The sequence below is a fragment of the Myxocyprinus asiaticus genome, chromosome 11 (assembly GCF_019703515.2).
Source record: "Myxocyprinus asiaticus isolate MX2 ecotype Aquarium Trade chromosome 11, UBuf_Myxa_2, whole genome shotgun sequence".
NCBI lineage: Eukaryota > Metazoa > Chordata > Actinopteri > Cypriniformes > Catostomidae > Myxocyprinus > Myxocyprinus asiaticus.
Window position 1 is genome coordinate 31,947,804 of NC_059354.1, and position 20,276 is coordinate 31,968,079.

General features: G+C 38.3%; 1 long non-coding RNA gene across 1 annotated transcript; it reads right to left on the bottom strand.

Annotated features, from left to right (window-relative positions):
* Positions 1-372: 372 nt before the first annotated feature.
* LOC127448535 (uncharacterized) lies at positions 373-9,519 on the bottom strand. Its single transcript, XR_007898545.1, has 3 exons — positions 8,740-9,519; positions 1,699-1,779; positions 373-952 (listed from the first exon to the last, which is right to left on the bottom strand). It is a non-coding gene; the product is annotated as an uncharacterized LOC127448535 (long non-coding RNA).
* Between the last annotated feature and the right edge of the window lie 10,757 nt (positions 9,520-20,276).

The window sequence follows — 20,276 nt, forward strand, 5'->3', positions numbered from 1 at the left end:
ATTTGCATCTGAGATGTGTGGAGTCAATGTATAAAGTTGCATTAAATGGAAATACTCAAGTAAAGTACAAGTACCTCAAATTTGTACAGTACTTGAGTAAATGTACTTAGTTACATTCCTCCACTGGAAGCAGACAATGTCATAGGCCCCAGAGGAGACTGGGTCTTGAGAGGAGTCGAGCCTGTGGCTGCTGGAGAAAACTGGGAGTAGTAAAGAAAGATGAAACTGTGTTAAGGTTAATACGTTGAATGACATAGATTAAATACACATTGAAAGCCAATGTTTCCCAAAGATTTTAATGAGGTAGAGATTACAAAAGTGAGAGTACACGCCTACAGTTAGGTCCATACGTATTTGGACATTGTAATGATTTCTGTCCAGTACATTGAATCTGAAATTATATAATGACTATGGACTTCAAGTGCAAACTCTCATCTTAAATTTGTGGGTATTTTCAGATGTATCAAGTGAACCATGTAGTAATTGTAGCCATTTGACAGACTGCCATTTTTCAGAGGACCAAAAGGTATTGTACAAGTTCCTATAAACCTAAATATAATGATCATATTTAGTACTTGGTTGCAGATTCTTTGAATTTGATGACCAAATAATACCCTCATACTAAACCTGAAAGTCTGCATTTTAAACTCCTAATCATTGTTTTATTTAAAATCCAATATGCTGAAAGACAGAGCCAAAATAACCAAAAATTGTGTCATTGTCCAAATACATTGACCAGTCTGTATAAATCCCAAACCAACCTTACACCTGTAGGCTAGCCCAACACCTAAACTTCTCCTTCCTACAATTACAAGGGTTCGGACATTGTGGACATGGGGTATGTTCACCATCAGGAATCGGGTTAATCCCTGGCAACATTTCAGCAGTTCCCTCTACTCATGACCACTGCTAGGCAACACCATGCGGATGTGCCTGGTGACAAGCAATCTCCCTAAAAAAAGTAACAACACAGAAACAATTCATTATCAGGGGTGCAAGCTCATCAGGGGTCCGGGGGCATGGTCCCCTGGGAAGAAACTGTTTTAAATATCAGCTTTAAAATGTGGATTTACAGTCAATTTTAGCATGAGGATACAGGGGAAAACTCACCCTAGAATTAATGTAAGGTAGGGAGGGGTTACTTGGCACCCCTTCTCTGGAAACTATAGTATTCATAACATCTAACTTTCATAGATCGATCTGCCTTGCTTTGGAGAAATTAACCAGTGTGGTCAGAGGGAAATTAAAAAAATTCAGTCAAATATGGGACACTTTTATGCAATTCCTTGAAAGTGATTAGGCTGAAATTAATGAGTGAAATTGATAAATAAAACAACAGCGCATATATATATAAAAAAATGACCTCTTACTATTATATATTATTATTTTATTTTTTCCCACTGAATGTTCAATGCTGAGGGTGGGGTGGGGGAGGGGAGTGTTTATAAATGTTATTGTATGTATGACTATGTTCTGTTTGCACTCCACTACTCTGTGTATTTCTATGAAGCCTAAAAGCTTATATACAGCTGCCAGTTTATTAGGTACACTGAGCTAAAACTAATACAGTCTAACAGTACAGCAATAAATCCTACCTTCATTAAGGTTATAATGTTCAGTTTTTGTTGTTTAGAGGCGTTGATTCAACTCTATGATTATTTTGGAGGATACAGAGAGCTGTTTCTGTCAATGACATACCTTATTGCTTTTTGGATCATTTGTGGATAACTGGCTTACTAGGTCATCAAAGTCAGTCTCCCATGGTTTCACATGTCAGCTCTTCAACAGAAAAAATATGTAAAGTAATTAGCTATCTGCAGTTATACTTTCTTTTTGCTATGATCATCCACATTTATGCTGCTGATCTTATCACCCGTCACTGATGCACTGTCTAAAAAAACGATGTGTGTAATGACTGAATTAACCAAGGAACAACCTTGCTAGATACAAGCTAGCCATATTATTTAGTTCAGCTATCTACCATTCATTGAAATTAGATGTACTAATATTGTACGGACTTGTCGTGTTGCTAACTTTAACAATAAATCTAATCACCAAAGATAAACTTTGTATGTTAATGAACACCAATAACTGCAATTAATTTGAGGTAAGTGTAGGCCAACTGACATCTGGTTATCATAGCTAATGAAGTGTTGCTTGAAATGAATGGGGTTCAGTGCTGGAACTATTCAGTGTTTGGAACTATCGGTTGCCCCACGACACACGTCACTTCCGCATTCTCCGATTACAACAGAAGTCTATGGTTGTGTCTCATTTGGAAGGCTGCATCCTCCAAAGGTCGCATTTGTCAGCCGCATACGTCATCGAGGCTGTCGCGTTTCAGAAAAGTGAGTAGGACACTTCGAATGCAGCCTTCGAATGCGACCATCTTTCACGGGAATTCGGAGGATGCATGAGGTGTATCCTTCGTGGGCACTCACAACCCACAATTCTTTGCTTCAATGGAAATGTCTAAAAAAAAAAAAAAATAAAAAAAAAATAATGCCAATTTGCCTGTAAATATGATGTTCAAACGCAAGTAATGTTAATTCCCAAGTTGAAGTACCTCAGTAGATGAGTGCAGAGTATATAATATGTATAATTATATTAATATATAATTAAAATAATAATTTTTTAGACTAAAAGTACACCTGTAAAATCTATTTTCTTTTCTCTTTACATCATTATAATGGTCCTAAAATTTACCTCATACGTTCCCTTCCAATGGGACTTTGTTACCTTCTCACTCAAAGCGCTCATATTGTTAAAGAGTGGCATGCTGTCATAGCAACCATGTTCCGTTCCGTTTCTGTTTGTCCTAGAAAGGCCGTCTCGTTTAAACGAGGCTTGTTTAAAGGAGGACGCTCAGTATACTGCAGCCTTCATAGGACGCATCCTACCTAGCACGCAGCCTTCGAAACGAGTCACAGCCTAAGGCAGTGTTGCAACTCCCTTTTTCAACGGCGCTGTCGCGGCCCATAGGAACAGCTGCTGAGGTATCTACGTACAGATGTCTATGTGCATGCCCCAACCTCTAAGCAGACTGCCAGCCCCTCCCTTTCGACGTTACTTGAATATTATTTTTTCTCCTTTTTTTTTTTTTTTTTTTTTTTTTTTTACACAATTAAACATTTTCACTGAAACGTAAGTATTCTAATTTTCTTTTATACCTGAAGTCGTTAGGCGGCTGTAATTTCCCCCAAAAATTATTGAGAAGATTCAACTCCCAAAAGCGACACAGTTTTCAGTTTTAATGAGAATGCCCCACTTATAGTGAGTTAGCCTCTATTTTGTTATTGAAACTCTCTTTGTTTACAGTGTTTGCTTTGACACTTCCATTATAAAGTTCGTAAGGTCTTCATTCGATATAGTGTAGGTTTACATAAAACTATACGAATTTATGTCTGCCAGTGTTTTTTTCTTGATATAAAAAAATGAAGATTTGATAAACAATGGGTCGGGGTGACGTGTCTCTCCAGAGTGGGTCAATCCTACTGTAGTTACATTCTTCTCCCTCCAGATGGCACTGTTTAGTTGTCATAGACAGAGACGTAACGCTTCAACGAGAGTTCAGTCTTTATCGCAGATCTATTTGTCTCTACTTTGTAACACTGTAAGGATATGGACACACGAATAAAATAATATATTGTATTATTAATAGGATTTATGTAGTTAATGAGAAATTCCTAAAACAATCGTATATATATTTGAGACAAAAGGCTTTTAGGATTTTTTGGATTTTGGAAAGTTATAAATAAATAGACCCCCTCCCTCCAACAGAAACTGTTGAATAGGTGAAAGGACTGTGTTTGGGGGTACATAATAATAATAATAATAACAACAACAATAATAATAATAATAATAATACACATTTATTGTAGGGATTAAAGGCTCCCAATACAAATTATAGATATACAGTACACAAGATATGCACAAGATATACATAGTGCTATATTAAATGCAAAATAATACAGAAGTTCTTATATAGTGCTTGAGAAGTTATGAAATGCCAAAAGTGATTAAATAGAAAAATGTTACATTATTTGCTGAAGTGGTTATTTTGATTAAGTATTTTATATTTAAATGCTAGCCCAGATGCATGTAAAACAATTTTTCTTTAGTGTCATTTTATATTTTAACAAATGAAATACATTTGTAGGGGGTAAAAATTGCTGTCAAAATCTACACACAGTGCTATCAAATTTCATTTGCAAATCAGAGAACCAGATCTCTTCAGAACAGATATTTTAGTTTTATTTTAGATATAAAAGTTTTGATCCTGTTTTCATATTTAACAAGAGATGGTAATTCACACTCCCTTGGTTTGTCTTTGCCGTCTCTGACACAGTTTTATTTTCTTTCTGATCTCTGTGATCATTTCCACAACATATTTTGCTTGTTTGTAAGAGAGAACATGAGTCTAAAGTTGCTCTCTGGGGAAGTTCAACATACTTTGTTAATTAAATGGATTAATTTAATTACAGTAGCTATAAAAAACACATTCAACAATATAATTGTTCCTCTAGCTCCAATTTAATTAATGTTTAAGTGAAAACAAGTCAGTTTCAAATGTACATACAGTAATACTTCCATACATGCTCCCCCGCCCCTTGCCACCTATTCATTTTCCCTCTCTGATCCTCATCGCACAAAAGCCTGTCGGTTTTTGTTTGATTTTCAATGATATGGCATCGATGAAACCAAACATTTATTACAGCAATTTAATTTAACCTCTCAACAGGCTTTTACCAGAAAACCAGAGGGATAGTATCAGTGAAAGGCACTCAGTGTTCAGTTATTAATCTCCCACCACCGTTGGCCCTTTCATAAAAGGTAAGTAATATCCAAACTCCAAACATACCACTGCCATTCAAGCTGTCTCGAATTTCATCGCAATGCAGACCAGATAGACTTCAATTCGTCCATGCGAGCCAAAATAATAAAAGATAATTTCGGCTAATCTGCCCGAGGAATGTTGAGCATTTGATGTGGACAGTGGTGGATCTTCAGTTGAAATCCCTGGTTGGGATGGTTGGCTTAGTAAGCTCTTCTGTGTCTTACAGGTGTTCTTCTGGGCAGACAATCTTGCCGTTGTTTTAGAAAGAGTGGGAGAGAAGAATCTGAAAGTATTCTCCTGATAACAGAAACTGCTTTTTTGTTGAATACTGGAATGAACAAAATGATATGGGAACTCAAGTGCTCTGTGTATCAAGTTTAGTCTGGTAGTTATATTCTGGTCTAGTGAAAGTTTCACATATTTTATTGACTTAAGAGTCAGAATTACGGATGATATAAAATATCATAATTGCTCACCTTGTTTTAAAAAGCTCCTGACCAGGCATGTCTGAAATTTTATGAAATGCGCGAATGGACTAATAATTCCCCTTCTTTATCTCCTCACCACACCCAAACAAATACTTAACGCAAATGCAACACCATTTCTTCTATTGCCGCATCATTAATATTAAACAAAGGCACAGCTGTATAGATTGATCTCAAGTGAATAATAAATGCCACAATGCAACTGCTCCCTCCAATCTCACAGCTGAATAGAGGCATAATGATTTCAGCCTTCAGTGAATATTCCAGTTTTTTGATTCAGCAATTGGACTGTGCATCTAATTAATCTAAGGAGATATCTTACAGTGGTAACGATAAAAACATAGGTAAAACATAAGAAGGCCACAGATTGTCACCTTGTCACGTTGAAAGAACTTAAAAGAAGCATTTGTTTTTGTTCAATTAAAGTAATTACTGTAACTTAGTATATAATGATTTACATTTACATTTTACATTTACATTTATGCATTTGGCAGATGCTTTTATCCAAAGCGACTTACAGTGCCCTTATTACAGGGACAATCCCCCTGGAGCAACCTGGAGTTAAGTGCCTTGCTCAAGGACACAATGGTGGTGGCTGTGGGGATCGATCATTACAGAATTCAACTCTATATTTTGAAAGCCACTTAGGAAAGTTAGGAGAGATTCTTCTTCACTGTTCCTAATCTGAGGGTTGAAACAGTGAGCTACTTTTGTGAACTTATCACTAAATCATTGTTTCAAAACAATGTATCCACACTCTTGAACAGTTTGTATTATTGAAACAATTAAGCAATTGCACAGCAATGCTTTGCTCAAACATACACAGCTTATCTATGACAGCATTACAAATTTCAAGCTGCTACATGGGCAAATATTTGTTAGCCTTGTAGAGGATGTTTTGTAATCAGCTTTTTTATTAGATTCAATGATCACAAACAGGAATCGCACAAAGAGAGAGAACATCTGTCCAATTGCGGAATATTCACTGAAGGCTCAAATCATTATGCCTTTATTCATCTGTGAGATTGGAGGGAGCAGTTGCTGGTTTTGATCACAGCAGAATCAAAGTACTAAACTGATGTTTTGTGTTGAAATAGAAATATAATTGAAATTAGAATTGAATTGAAGTTTACACTTACAGTGATTGCATAAAATATTTGGACACTTAAGTCATCGTCATTTTTTGTTTAAGTCATCGTCATTTTTTGTTTTCTATATGCATTAGATAACAAATATCAACCTAGTGATATCTGCAAACAATTTTTACGTTTTTTCTAAGCACTTTTATTCAGCCATTTTTGCAGTTACTTGTAACCAGCTGATACCAAGGTCACGTTTAGTGAATGAAGTCAGTTTCCTTCAGATTCACACAGGTCCCCTAGAAGAGTAGTGACAGGTGTAGTTTTTCACATTGATGACCAGAAAGCATCAGAATACGACTAAACTTCTTTTCGTGAAAGTTATTGCTTGAAAAGTTTGATTGTTATATCTTTATTTAAAACAAAAACAACTTGATTAGATATTTTGTTATAATGCAATGCCTTGAGTGTCCAAATACTATTTAGGGCCACTGTATGTTCTTTTTTTAGCTTGTATAATTCAATGTTTTCATGCTTTCTTATATTAAATTAAAATAGTCTATGCTGCTGTGGCTTTAGGTAATTTAGAAGCCGTTTGTTGTATATGAGCTGAAGTATATGGGACATATAAAGGTAAATGATACCTCTTCAGCCACCACATTCCCAGCCATTACCTGATCTGTCTACACCTTCTCCTCTTTAGTCATTGGCCAGATTCTTTCAGAACAGACCACTAATCATGTGACAAAGCTGTCTCTATTAGCCTCTGTCTACCCCTCCTTTCACTCGTCTCTGTTGGGTTTCAAGTACACACACCGATTTGCCTGGTATTATTCTCTTTATTGTTGTGCTAATGAATTATTTGACCAACAGCATTATTTACTGTCATGTGAAAAGTGCTAACTCCATAGTTAAGCCCTGAAACTGATGTGGAACACTATGATAAAGCTAAGCCTCTTCTGGCTCTAGTCAATAAAATCTAAACAAAGGGGCACCTTCACCATTAAAGCCAACAGTATCCACTGAAAAACAGACCTGTCAATCAATGGGCTGCTCCAAAGGCATGTTGTGCATTCCTAGTAAAAAAAGGGGAAATTAATTAGTTTTTATTTGAAGCATTGCTGCAAAGACATGTTTCAATGTAGCCAGTCTACCCACGGAAAATGGTCTACCTGATTATTTTGATGATGTTGGTGATGATTGATGATGTTGGAAATCTAGTCTTTAAATATTCTTGTGCATGTAGATTTTATGACCAGATTAATTAAGAAAATACATAGAAGCAGAGGTGGGTAGTAATGCACTACATTTACTTGAGTAACTTTTTGGAAAATAATTAACTTTTATGAGTGTTTTATGGTGGCTACTTTTCACTTTTACTCAAGTAAATTTCTGATGAAATGTTTTTACTTTTACTTTGTTACAATGGGTAGCGTCAGGGGCGCAACTTCACATTTTCGAGCGGGTATGCAGAACTAAAAACAAGCAGTGAAAGTAAATGATGATTAAGACTAGCATTCTATCTAACATCTCCTTAAAGGAATAATTTTCACAAAATTGAAAATTCTCACATAATTTACTCACCCTAATGCCCTAATCCCAGATGTGTGTTTTTTTTTTTAATTCTGCTGAACACAAATTCTGCTGATTTTTAGAAGAATATCTCAGCTCTGTTGGTTCATAGAATGCAAGTGAATGGTGAACACAAATTTGAAGCTCAGAATGCACATAAAGGCAGCATTAAAGGAATTCAAATGACACTGGTTCAATCTATGTCTTCAGAAGGGATCTGATAAGTGTGGGTGAGAAACAGATCAATATTTAAATCCTTTTTTACTAATAATTTTCCACTTTGACATTCTCCTTGTGTTTCTGGTGATTCAATTCTTTGTCCATATTGCCACGTACTGGGCAGGGAGGAGAATTAATTGTAAAACAGGACTTTATATATTATTGTCACAGTCTGTCTCCCTTATGTCTTCAAGGACTCTTATTTTGAAGTTTTCCACTGGATTACATCTCCCATTGTTCACTGCCCTAATCACTTCCGTCTGTTCATCATCATCCGCACCTGCCTTCCATTCCCTCATTAGATTCTGTGTATATATACCCTCTAGTTTTGTTCATCATTTGTCAGTCCTTGAAGTGTTGCGCTGAGTTTATGAAGTGTTATGTTAGCATGTTGAGCTTTATTGTTTGTTTCCACTCCAGCATTTGTTTCCACTCCAGCGATTATTATTAAAAGATTTAAAGAATCTACTCCTGCATCTCCTCTCTTCCACTCCATGTACCCAACATTACAGAAGGACTGACCAACAAAGAATACGGATATACTTACCTGCTCTTCCAAACATCTTCCTCTACACCAGCGACCCCACTAATCCTCTTCTCCTACAAAGCCTTCCCTCGATGAGCACATCACTGAGCATGGAGCCAACAGAGTTATTCTTGGAGCTGTTCAGGCAGGATCTTCCCCTCTTGTAATACACAACAGAGTTCCTTCACCTCACTGCTTTGACATCAATACCAGATATGTACCTCAAGCCCATTTATGGAATGGGATTAAACTTTCACAGACCCACAGCACTTCCGGAGGTGGAAGATCTACCCTTGGCAAATTACATCCTAGCCACCCTGAATATCCATTACCCTTCACTCTCATGTTTAATACAGAAGTTGACTTTGTGCCTTCCACGGCCCCTGTCTCCAAGGTAACTCTCCATACAATTCCCCTAAAAAATTTTTTGGGGGAGGGGGCTCATCCTCCCCTGGTTCCGGTGGTCGATTCCCTGCCGCACTCAGCGGTAGTGACCACGGAGGCTGCGTTTCCCCCATATGCTGTGAATTATGGCGGGAACCCCGGGCCACAACCTGTGCCCATGCCTGCCACTGTTAATGAGCCCGTGCCTGTAGCCTAGACCGTCCCAGTGCCTGTAGCCTCGACAGTCCCTGTAAACACGCTTCCTTCTGGCTGGAGAAGAAAGAAAAGGACACCTTCTCCCCAGTCTTTGCCTATGCTCCCGACCACGGAGGTCATTCCTCAGTCTCTGCCTGTACTCTCTTCCGCAGCTCTCAGCCCCGAGCCTTCCATGGACTCTTCCCTCGATCCTCCCATGTCTCTGCCCCTCGAGCCTCCCATGGCTCTGCCTTCCATGTCTCTGCCCCTTGAGCCTTCCACGGCTCCGCCTGCTTCCCCAGAGTCTCTTCCAGCGGTTCCACCTCCGGATCCATTCCCTGCCCTGAAGCCACCTCCTGATTATCTCCTGGGATCCTTCATCTGCGTCACCCTAACCTCATCCGTCTTTGGGCTCCAGGAGTCGCCCTTTAAAGGGGGGGGTAATGTCACAGTCTGTCTCCCTCATGTCTTCAAGGACTCTTATTTTGAAGTTTCTGTTCACTGCTCTAATCACTTCCATCTGTTCATCTGCACCTGCCTTTCATTCCCTCATTAGTTTTCCTGTGTGTATATATACCCTCTAGTTTTGTTCATCATTTTTCACTCCTTGAAGTGTTGTGTTGTTAGCATGTTGAGCTTTATTGTTTGTTTCCACTCCAACGATTATTAAAAGATTTAAAGAATTAAAGTTAAAAATATTCATCTGTTTCTCACCCACACCTATCATATTGCTTCTGAAAATCACTGGAGTTGTATGAATTACTTTTATGCTGCCTCTGTGCTTTTTGGAGCTTCAAAGTTCTGGTAACTATTCACTTGCATTGTATGGACCAACAGAGATGAGATTTTTCTAAAAAATCTTAGTTTGTGCTCCGCAGAAAGTCATATACGTCAGGGTTGGCATGAGGGTGAGAAAATGAGAGCATATTTGTTTTGGTGAACTTTCCCTTTTCATTTGATGCGTGGAAGAAAGTAATATGGGTTTGGAACAACATGGTGGTGAATGATGACAATTTCCATTATTAACAATATTAATCATAGTTTTATTATTAATAATCATTCTGTAATGCATGTTAAATGTGTATCATGTACTGGAATATAGGAGAGCAAACATCCATTATGTTATATGTGAAAGTAACTAGTTACTTATTGGGTACTTTCTTACTCGAGTAATTTTTAACATTTACTTGAGTAATACATTTAAGAAATTGTACTTTTACTTGAGTAAAGTTTTTGGCTACTCTACCCACCTCTGCATAGAAATAATTCACTTGTCACACTGCAGAACCGTTTGAAATGAACCAGTGGAAGTGAACGGGTGATTAAATAGTAAAAAACTAAATTGAGACCTCATACACATAGAAATCAGTCATCTTATGTGCATTATTATTTATATACATGCAAGCTGGTATTACATGTCAAAAACGAGCAGTAATATAAAAATAAAATACCCATCCATTGAGCATACCATACTTTACATTAGGGGCCATTATTTTAATGATTATTCCACCACAGGTCAGTGTGGATAACAAAACTCTCCATATTTCCTGAATGCTATCCATTTGTTGAGCTTTACCTCAAAGCACCTTACTCTTACCTACATAATTAAGAGCACTTTAGTATCAAACAGTCCAGAGGTTTGTTCAAAGGTATTAATAAGGACTACTTATGCAGATTCCTCAAAAATTTGCATAAAAGTCTATTCCACAGATGGGTTTATGGGTGTAATGAATGTGCCATCCTTTGATATAACATCTTGTTCATCACAACAATGCTTGTCCTTTGAAAAAATAACAAAATAAACACGTTGCCATTAATGAAGAGGATGTTAAAAATATCACAGAAAATAACTTTTAAGTTTAAAAGCAAAGCAGCAGCAACAACTCATTTTAAATTAGCAAAGTTTGCCCATGCAAATTGCATTAAACAGAATGTTTCAAATTTATATACTTTAAGTATTTTGGGGAAAAAAGCATGCTTTTTGTTCTCTGAGTTGAACACAAGTCATATAGGTCCTATGTTATCATAAATGTCATTTGTCTGGTCTAACAGAGACATACTTTTATTGTAGTACCCTTTTTAGTTTAGTTTTTCTCAAAGGCTTCCACAAAAGAACCAAACTTCCTTCTTTTCTTCAATGTGCTAGCTTGGCACACATTCCCAAAGTGTGGATATTTCTAGGCATTGAGCAAGATTTCAAATGGGGGGTGCTGTGCACTTATCCTCCACCGGCTACAAGGTCACTCGAGTATTGATAAATCAGACAGCTGTGATTCCCCACTGACAGCTCAAACTAACATCAACCTGGATGGGAGAGAACAAAAGACCATCAAGCGGCCCTTTTCTTGACACTTTTATTCAATCACGGCCAGATTGCTTACGACAGCAGCAGCTGTTTTTTCTTCATCTTTCCGCATTTGATAAAGTGTGTCAAGTCATATTTTTGTAAGTATTTCACGTCACCCCTGCTGTGTGAAAGCGGCTCCCGTTCGGCATATGTATTCCACATGAGGGGATTATCAAATGGGTCAGGGTTTAATGACATCCCTCCCAAGGTCATCAGCCATCTAAAAGGGAAGCTGCCACAAAGCAACAAGCTGAGGGTCAAAGATAAGTGCACACTGGAAGATATCTTAGATAAAAAGCAGAAAATTAAACAATGAGGGAAAGTGGGAATGCTTTGATTGTGTTGTTTAGTGCAGTTTTTATTTTGGGTGCACCAATTCACAGAGTGCCGATGGTAACCTTGTCCTCTCAGGATAAAGGTTACAGATTGGACTTGCACCATACATTGCCATTGTTTACTTTAGAGCTCCCAGGAATGGGATTTCCATTCCCTTGTTCAGGTCCAGTTATAGATTGAATTTGCAGCAGTTGTGTTTTAAGGGTGATGTGTGATCACAATTACAGATGATTGGATGTTCTCTGATGGGGTGAGTGCGAGGTAAAAGGCAGGCAGAAATGACAGAGGTTTAACGGTTTTGAGATTCTGGAATGTGAGAATATTATTTCAGAGACTAAACGGTCCTGTTGGTGGACATTTCTTACCAGTGGGTGGTGCTGAAAGCTATATTGTTTTACTGAAAGTTTTTGGAATATTGGGGGTGTTTGTAGACACAAATGGAAGATCCGAGGGTTGTTTTTTCTAAACTTCACTCATAGTATTTACTAATTCACACTCAGTGTTTGGTTAGACATAAAGGATAATGCTTACAAGGTCATACACTTGCTTATGTTAAAGGGACAGTTTACCCAAAACCTAAAATTCTGTTATTATTTTCTCACCCTCATCTTGTTTTAAACCTGTTTACAATACTGTAGAACATGAAAGGTAAATATTTTAAGAATATCCCACCCTTTCCATATTCACCTTATGCGCCAGAGTATCTAGCACGCAACCATCTTAAGAATTTTATCTTTGATCTTCCGGTCTATCATATTCTATATAGTTTTCTGTGGTGTTGTTGCTAATGTGTAATTAGCTATCCAAGTGGATTTACAAGTTATAGAGTTGATGAAACAAATTCGTTGTTTGGGCAATGAAGGAGTCAGGAGGCAGCAAACTGTCAACGTGAAGATTTGCTTATTACTCTTCAGCGTCGTACATAAACTTAAACAAAACGGCACTCAGTGGCCAAGTAGTCTCACACACAAATGAGCAAGGGCTTCTTATTGAGCACATACAGGTACAGACTCTCTCTGGTCTTTCTCTGTCACTCTGACGCCTCGTGTGCCTTTTTATGTCTCCCTCCGCCATCACTACAACAAGAAACAGGTGTTAGAGATAATGACAACCCAGGTGGCGAGCCTTACCGCTCTCTGTGTGTGACAGACACATGACCACGCCCCATAACCACAGTTGTCAAAAGTTATCATGAGTATTTTAAAGTGTTCAGGGGATGTAATAACAACTGGAGGGGAGATTTTAAAACAAAGAGTACTTAATTTATATATAAAAATCCTACCTTTACGCTGTGGACGTACTGATATGCCTCTGTGCTCACGATACTCCAATAGATAACACAAAGTCATTACAAATATCTCAGTAAGACCCCTCTGACCATTTTCTCATGTCATTCACTCATTGTGTTTCAGGTGAGCAGATTTTTTGAGTGCTAAACCCGAACAGGGGAAGGGGTGCAACTTTATACATACACACACACACACACACATAGAGGTTACCAGAGCCAGCCAGATCCAGCTCCAGCTCCGTTCCTGCTTGGTGTCGGACTCCACTGCTGCTTGTCGCTGAGTGATGAAAACAAACTACAGCCGGTGCTAGCCAGACATCACTTCAGTATTTTAGAATAGATTTCAGAGGATGAACTGATGCCCACTCCAACTGTAAGACATCGGATACTTCATATGCCACTGCCTGAACCTTGGATTTATGATGGACCCTACTGAACCTCACTGAAATGACCTGCCGGTTGAACTGCGAAGCACTGCACTGATCTTTGCCTGCATCACCTTTGTCTATTGATGGACTACACTCTTGAAAGGAATACACAGACTATCATTAAATTGCCAACAAAAGCCTTCATCACCCAACTAACAAAGGACAATGCATCTATGTGAACTTCTGCAGTTAATCCAGGATGGACTTCAAAGACATTAGTCATTAATCTTACATGTAGTTCATAAAAAATATTTTTTTTTTAAACATTGGCCTTAACACTTAGTTTACAAATTTTAAACAATTTTAAACCATGACTTGCACTGCACACAGATAACTAATATTGGCATTATATTCATGTTGTTTAGCCAAAGGGCACTGGCCCCCACAGTGAGCCTGGTTTCTCCCAATGTTATTTTTCTCCATCAGCCAACATCTTATGGAGTTTTGTGTTCCTTGCCACAGTCGCCTTCAGCTTGCTCACAGGGGTTCTAAATACAAATATTATTTAATTATTTAATTTTTATACACAATTTACAATCATATTTAATCAAACTACACAATGATCACTCTAAGACTTTATAGATATTACAGTTTCATTTTCTGTTAATGCAAGATTTTCTGTAAAGCTGCGATGTGTGTTGTGAAAAGTGCTTTACAAATAAAAATGACTTGACACACATATATATAAAAGTGTATGTTTTATATTGCATTTAGAACTATTTAAATCACATTTAATCCTCTTAAAATTGTGGGGTGACAAATTAATTTTAAAAGTAAATGTAATTTCCTTTATGTAATGATCTTGCATGCAAAATAATACAAGCTGTCCTGTTTGAAATTCCATGCCAACTACACATTTTAAACCAAATTACCAACGAGTTGAAACCTAAACATTAAGCAGAATTACACGTAGAACAATGAAACGCTTGTATCATGAAAAAGTGCAGTGTGTCATAGCTGTCTGAATGTGATCTGCAAGGTTCAATTTACCTCCAATGGTGTCAGAAAACGAACATTTACAGTGACAGAAAAAAACACCTCACGAGCATTTTCACATAGTAAAGAAGTGGTGTAGACTCACACCATCAACTCTAGGTGAAAATACTTTCTGTGCTCTCACACGTAATCCATTTTCATCGATTCTTCTCAGTAACTTCAATGCAAACAGGAAATTAGATGACAAAATGTGGAAGAGCAGAGTGCTGAAAATGGGCGGGCTGAATAAGGTGGTTAACGAAAGTGAATTAGGACTGGGGCTCCAAAATAACAAAAGAAGCACCTTACAAGTATCATAAAAGTATTCCACATGACTCAAGCTCTATTCCAAGTCTTCTGAAGTAATATGATGTGCCATTGTGTGACGAACAGATCGAAATTATTTTAACTGTTAATATTCCCCTCCAGTGGCCTCTCAACCGTGCTGACCGGATCGTTGGGTCTCCTTCTGAAAGAAAAGCATACGGTTTGAAATGACATGAGGGTTAGTACATGATCACAGATTATTATTATTTTTATTTTTTGGTTAACTATTGGTTTAACTTTGGCTTCCCAACCTGGAAGCAGCCATGAAAAAAGTTGTGATCGGATCCAGCCTTGGAATATTTTTACATTTATTTTTTTTTTTTTGTAAAATGTTATGTTATGGAAATTGACTCAAGTAAAAGTTATAGTAGCTAAATACAGGAGTAAACTCAAGAATTGCTCTGACAAATTCAGTGAGTGAGTGAATGTACAACTACGGTGACCATCTGGTGCAAAATAACAAAGTAAACAATATGAATTACTGTTGCGTGCAAGTCATGTTGGAATGATAATTTTTTAGAGATGAGCGCAAATGAACACCACCACAGTGTAACGCCAGTAAACCATTTATGCCTATGCAATGAAATACTGTATGTGTGTCTGAACAAACAGTTGCTTCATTGTTTGAAGTGAGAATAGCAGAACTGCGGCCAAGTTTGTTCCAGTCCGGTTATGGACAGAGGTCTTTTTTGACAAATGATTTCGATCTCACGACAGTGTTTAGCACAAACGTCCACTCTCATATCTGTTCTGCGAGTGCTGTTGAACTTGCACCAGCTAGGAACTGCTGTCAAGTCCGCATGCGATTTTAAATTCTCCACTGTAATGCGATCTCTTGCATATGGCAGTGCATGGTGCGAATTACGGAAAGAACCGGAGATCCCCCCCGGAAATGTATTTTGCGAATAACCTGACTGGAGTCTTTGCCGATGCTAGATTTGAGCAGATCTGCTCCTTGCTCATTGTAAACTACTTGTCACTGTAGAAATTATACATGAATTCTGTTTATTAGTCCTCAAAAATTTTTTTATTATTTTGAGTATAATAAAGTACAGCAGTAAAATATAAAACGTTCTCCAGTATAATTACTGTTCTATTAATATAATTTTATTACCATGACATGCTATGCTATTCTCATACATTTACGTAGACTGAAAGTACAATGGATGGAAATTGTCAGAATATTCATTAAAGGACACATTCTTACCAGCTCAATGACATCTTGCATTTCACAGATTATTGTGGGACATTTCAGATAAATGACATTTTTTTTTCTATTAACAAGACCAGCATTATCAATTCATAATGGTTTTCTCTCCAGCATTCGGCAGCTATACCTTATCAAAGAAGAGCAGCCCTTCTGTGCTGTGAACTGATTTTATGGAGAGAAAAGACTCATGAGAACCCTTATATTTCTGTAAATGCCATTGACTGCCTACAACATTAGAAGACAGTTACAACTGTTATGGCATGTAGTTGTGAAAGAAAAGCCTTTGAAATTATTTGTATCTTTCCATGGATGGCACTTAAGTCTGATCCTTATATAAAAAATAACAATACTTTTTTACATGTACGTTTTTGCAGGCTTTTTATGCTTTTATAATATATTGATAGGATTGTAAAGGCAGGACAGGAAAAGAAGGGGAGAGAGGCGGCATCCCCAGTCCTTTGGCACTGAGGTCCTCTATGGCATAGCCTACTCATTGGATCTCTGGAGTTGTGATCCACCCATAAAGATTTTGTCCCAGGCCCTGTGCATTTAAGCAATGGCCCTAAATTTGAATCTGACATATTTGTCAATTCAGCAGAATTACAAATCATTCCAAAGGGTTCACTAACTGTTCCTCACAATTAATGTAAATAAAGTAACTTTCTATCCTTCAAAGTTTCACAAAAAGTGCACTTGTAGAGTATACTAATAATAGATGCACAGTTTTGCATCAGACAAAAGTTAATTTGTATTTTTCTCTTCTCTCTTCTTTTCTTTTTCTTTTCTTCTCTCTCTTCTTTTCTCTTCTAGGTTTCAGAGTGATTCTGATATGACCTGGAATACACTGAACAGTAACTCATTGCTTTTATCTGGTATACAGTAAATACACTCCAAAAGCAAAGTTTTCTAATTAACTCAGAATGTATTTAGTTTTGCTTCAGCTTTGGAACAAATTAATCGCACCACAGATGACTCTGATCAACTTTGAAAAATGCTAAAACAAAACGCCATAAAATGATCACTAACGCTCCCTAGACTGACAAGTATTATCAACAAAAATTAATCAGCCACATCTTTTCATGAACTCAATTAATAATGTGCAACAACAGGGTCTTTTTTTCTCGGGATGAAAATTAATTAGCAGTGGGAAGGTCACTCCGAGACGCTGACATCACTCATCAGAATGGTGTGGCAGTTCTAATTATTTGTCTTCCAGGCTTGGGTGATCAGAAATTATTGCAATACCTGAGCAACATTCAGAAAAAGACATGTTTTAAGCCCGTTTAATTAGACGTAGCTATTTGATTAATGCCATGTAAGCATTCCAGTTCAGCCTGTTATCAGTGTTCTGACAAGTTTGGTGGTCACTGTTCTGTGAAAGACATTTCATTGACATTAACCTACTGTTTAGTATCTAATTCATTCATTTTGCAACAATTAAAAAGCTATTGTACTTGTTGATATCAATAAAGATGTTCTAAACTTTGACAAACCACCCAGTCTCTGTCTCACAGAGTGCTGTTATATGCATGCAGGAGGCTCAAGTGACCACAAATGCTAAATGTCAGGTAGAGTTTATTCAGCAGGATCAATTTCCAGGCCTCTCCAATATATTTATATAGTTATATTTTATATAGTTCATAAAAAAATAAAAATTCTGTCATCATTTACTCACCCTGATGATGTTCCAAATTGAATGATTTTCTTTCTTTTGTGGAATACAAAAGGAGACGCTAGACAGAATGACAACCTCAGCCACCATTCACTTTCATTGCACGGTAATACGATGCACTGAAAGTGAATGGTGACTGAGACTAACATACTGCCTAACTTCTTTTTTGATATTCCACAGAACAGAATAGCTCATACAATATGGATTTGGAACTACATGAGGGCGAGTAAATGATGACAGAGTTTTTATTTTTGTGTGAACTATCCCTTTAAAGACTGTAAAGTCAATCTCATCAGATCATTAGTGTTAACCATCAACACTTGTAACATAGAAAATACAGAACTACCTGTTGAATCTTGTATGCTAAAGACCATATGAACATTATGTCTTTGAACTCCCAGCAATCCCAAGTACAACTCCACTGTCGGCTGAAGTATCCCTTCACCTAACCACATCAATCCATATTACCTGCAAATTAGCGGAGTTCTACTTTCAGGCACACAGTACATTTGATCCAAATAGACTTTAAATGCCATTTCTGTTCCTATTAACCTAGGGAGCGCTATGGCAGATATTTCCATGAGGGTGCATGGATGAAAAACAGGGGGCTAATGGCTTAGTTGTGACAGCGCTTCTCATGATGATTTATGATTCCGTGTTTAACTTGATTACTCCACTGCTGACTCTGAATACTATTTCAATTAGTACACTGAAGGTCACTTCGCTAAATCCCTCCATAATCTATTCCAATTAACACTAATGCAGGGAGTATCCATATCTGTTCACCCTTGTTGATTCAAATCATCCCTGCTCCTAACAGGAGGCTTGTTTACCAGTATGCTGGTTTAGACATATCCGAGATGGTAATTTTCAGTCCTTGGCATATTATTAGTACTCTCGCTTTTGGCACAGTACTGGAAGGGATATCTCAATAGAGCCCCTTGATATTCCAGAGATCTAATTTGTCTTATGGGTTTAGTATTTATTTTATTTTTTTTATCTGTAACTTGGATGTTTAAGTGGGCTGTGTAAGTTGTTAAAACTTTGTTGCTGCTGTGGGTTTGCAATGTGGTCTCATGAGAATTTGAATGTATTATTAAGTAAAGTGTGGTTCTTGCACATCTACATTTGCTTATGTTTGCAGACACTGAATTATTGACAGCACCTAAAATGTAATCATTTTATGTGTTAACAACTATTTTACCCTGGAATCACTAAAAACGTCATGGTTACTTGTGTAACCTCCGTTCCCTGATGGAGGGAATGAGACGTTGTGTCGATGTAGTGACACTAGGGGTCACACTTGGGAGCCCGAGACACCTCTGGTCTTTGATAAAAGGCCAATGAAAATTGGCGAGTGGTATTTGCATGCCACTCACCCGGACATACGGGTATAAAAGGAGCTGGTATGCAACCACTCATTCAGGTTTTATGCTGAGGAGCCGATATAAGGTCCGGCCATTTCAGCGGGTAGTTCAGCGTTGTGGCAGGAGGGACACAACATCTCGTTCCCTCTATCAGGGAACGGAGGTTACACAAGTAACCATGAAGTTCCCTATCTGTCACTCACTCGACGTTGTGTCGATGTAGTGACACTAGGGGTCCCTATACAAAATGCCACAATTAGCTGAACTGTGTTACATGAACTGGCGGTGTGTGGTGGGCAGACTACTGTGTGCCTCATAGCCAGCACACCAGGTCGACACGTAACCTTCCCCAACATAGTTATGAGTGTCGAACGGCCCTTTGGGGACTTTTGACTACCCAAAAGATAGAGACAGGCTTAACCCAGTCATGGCCTCTTTTCCCCTTCTCCAGGTCTAGTCGGGGGGTGTCCCTCCCAAGGGGAAGACACCGCGGAGACCACACCTCGCCCAAAGAGAGGAGGAGGGGATATTTAAGTGGAAGAATACGTCACATGGTCTTTCCGACCATGTGGAGAGTCTTCAAGGTAGATCCTACCCAACGGGGGAGGAGTTACTACAAACATGGAGACTGGGGAAGAGGGGCTTTGCCCTAGGAAGACGCAGTTTTCCAACAGGGAAACGAACTAGCAGAAGATATATATCGCATGGGGTTAGCCTTACAGGGAACCGCCACATGCGGATCACCTACCCCAGAACAGGACTCTTAGTTAGCATGTGTACTGGGCCGGCAGCGAGTCTCTCCGAACACTCGACTGCCACAGGGCTCGGAGGAAGTCAACCAGGGAACAAAGTTTGTGAACACTACTGGGAATTAATGGCGCACGTCTTCAGCTCAAAAGGAGGTGGAAGGCGCTATGTGCAAGCAATACACCCAGCCAGCAATCACGGGCTTATCCGCTTGTGTTGCGTGCCACTACCTGGGATGAAACCGGTTCCACCCGGAGGTTGTAGAACCTTGCAAAGGTGTTG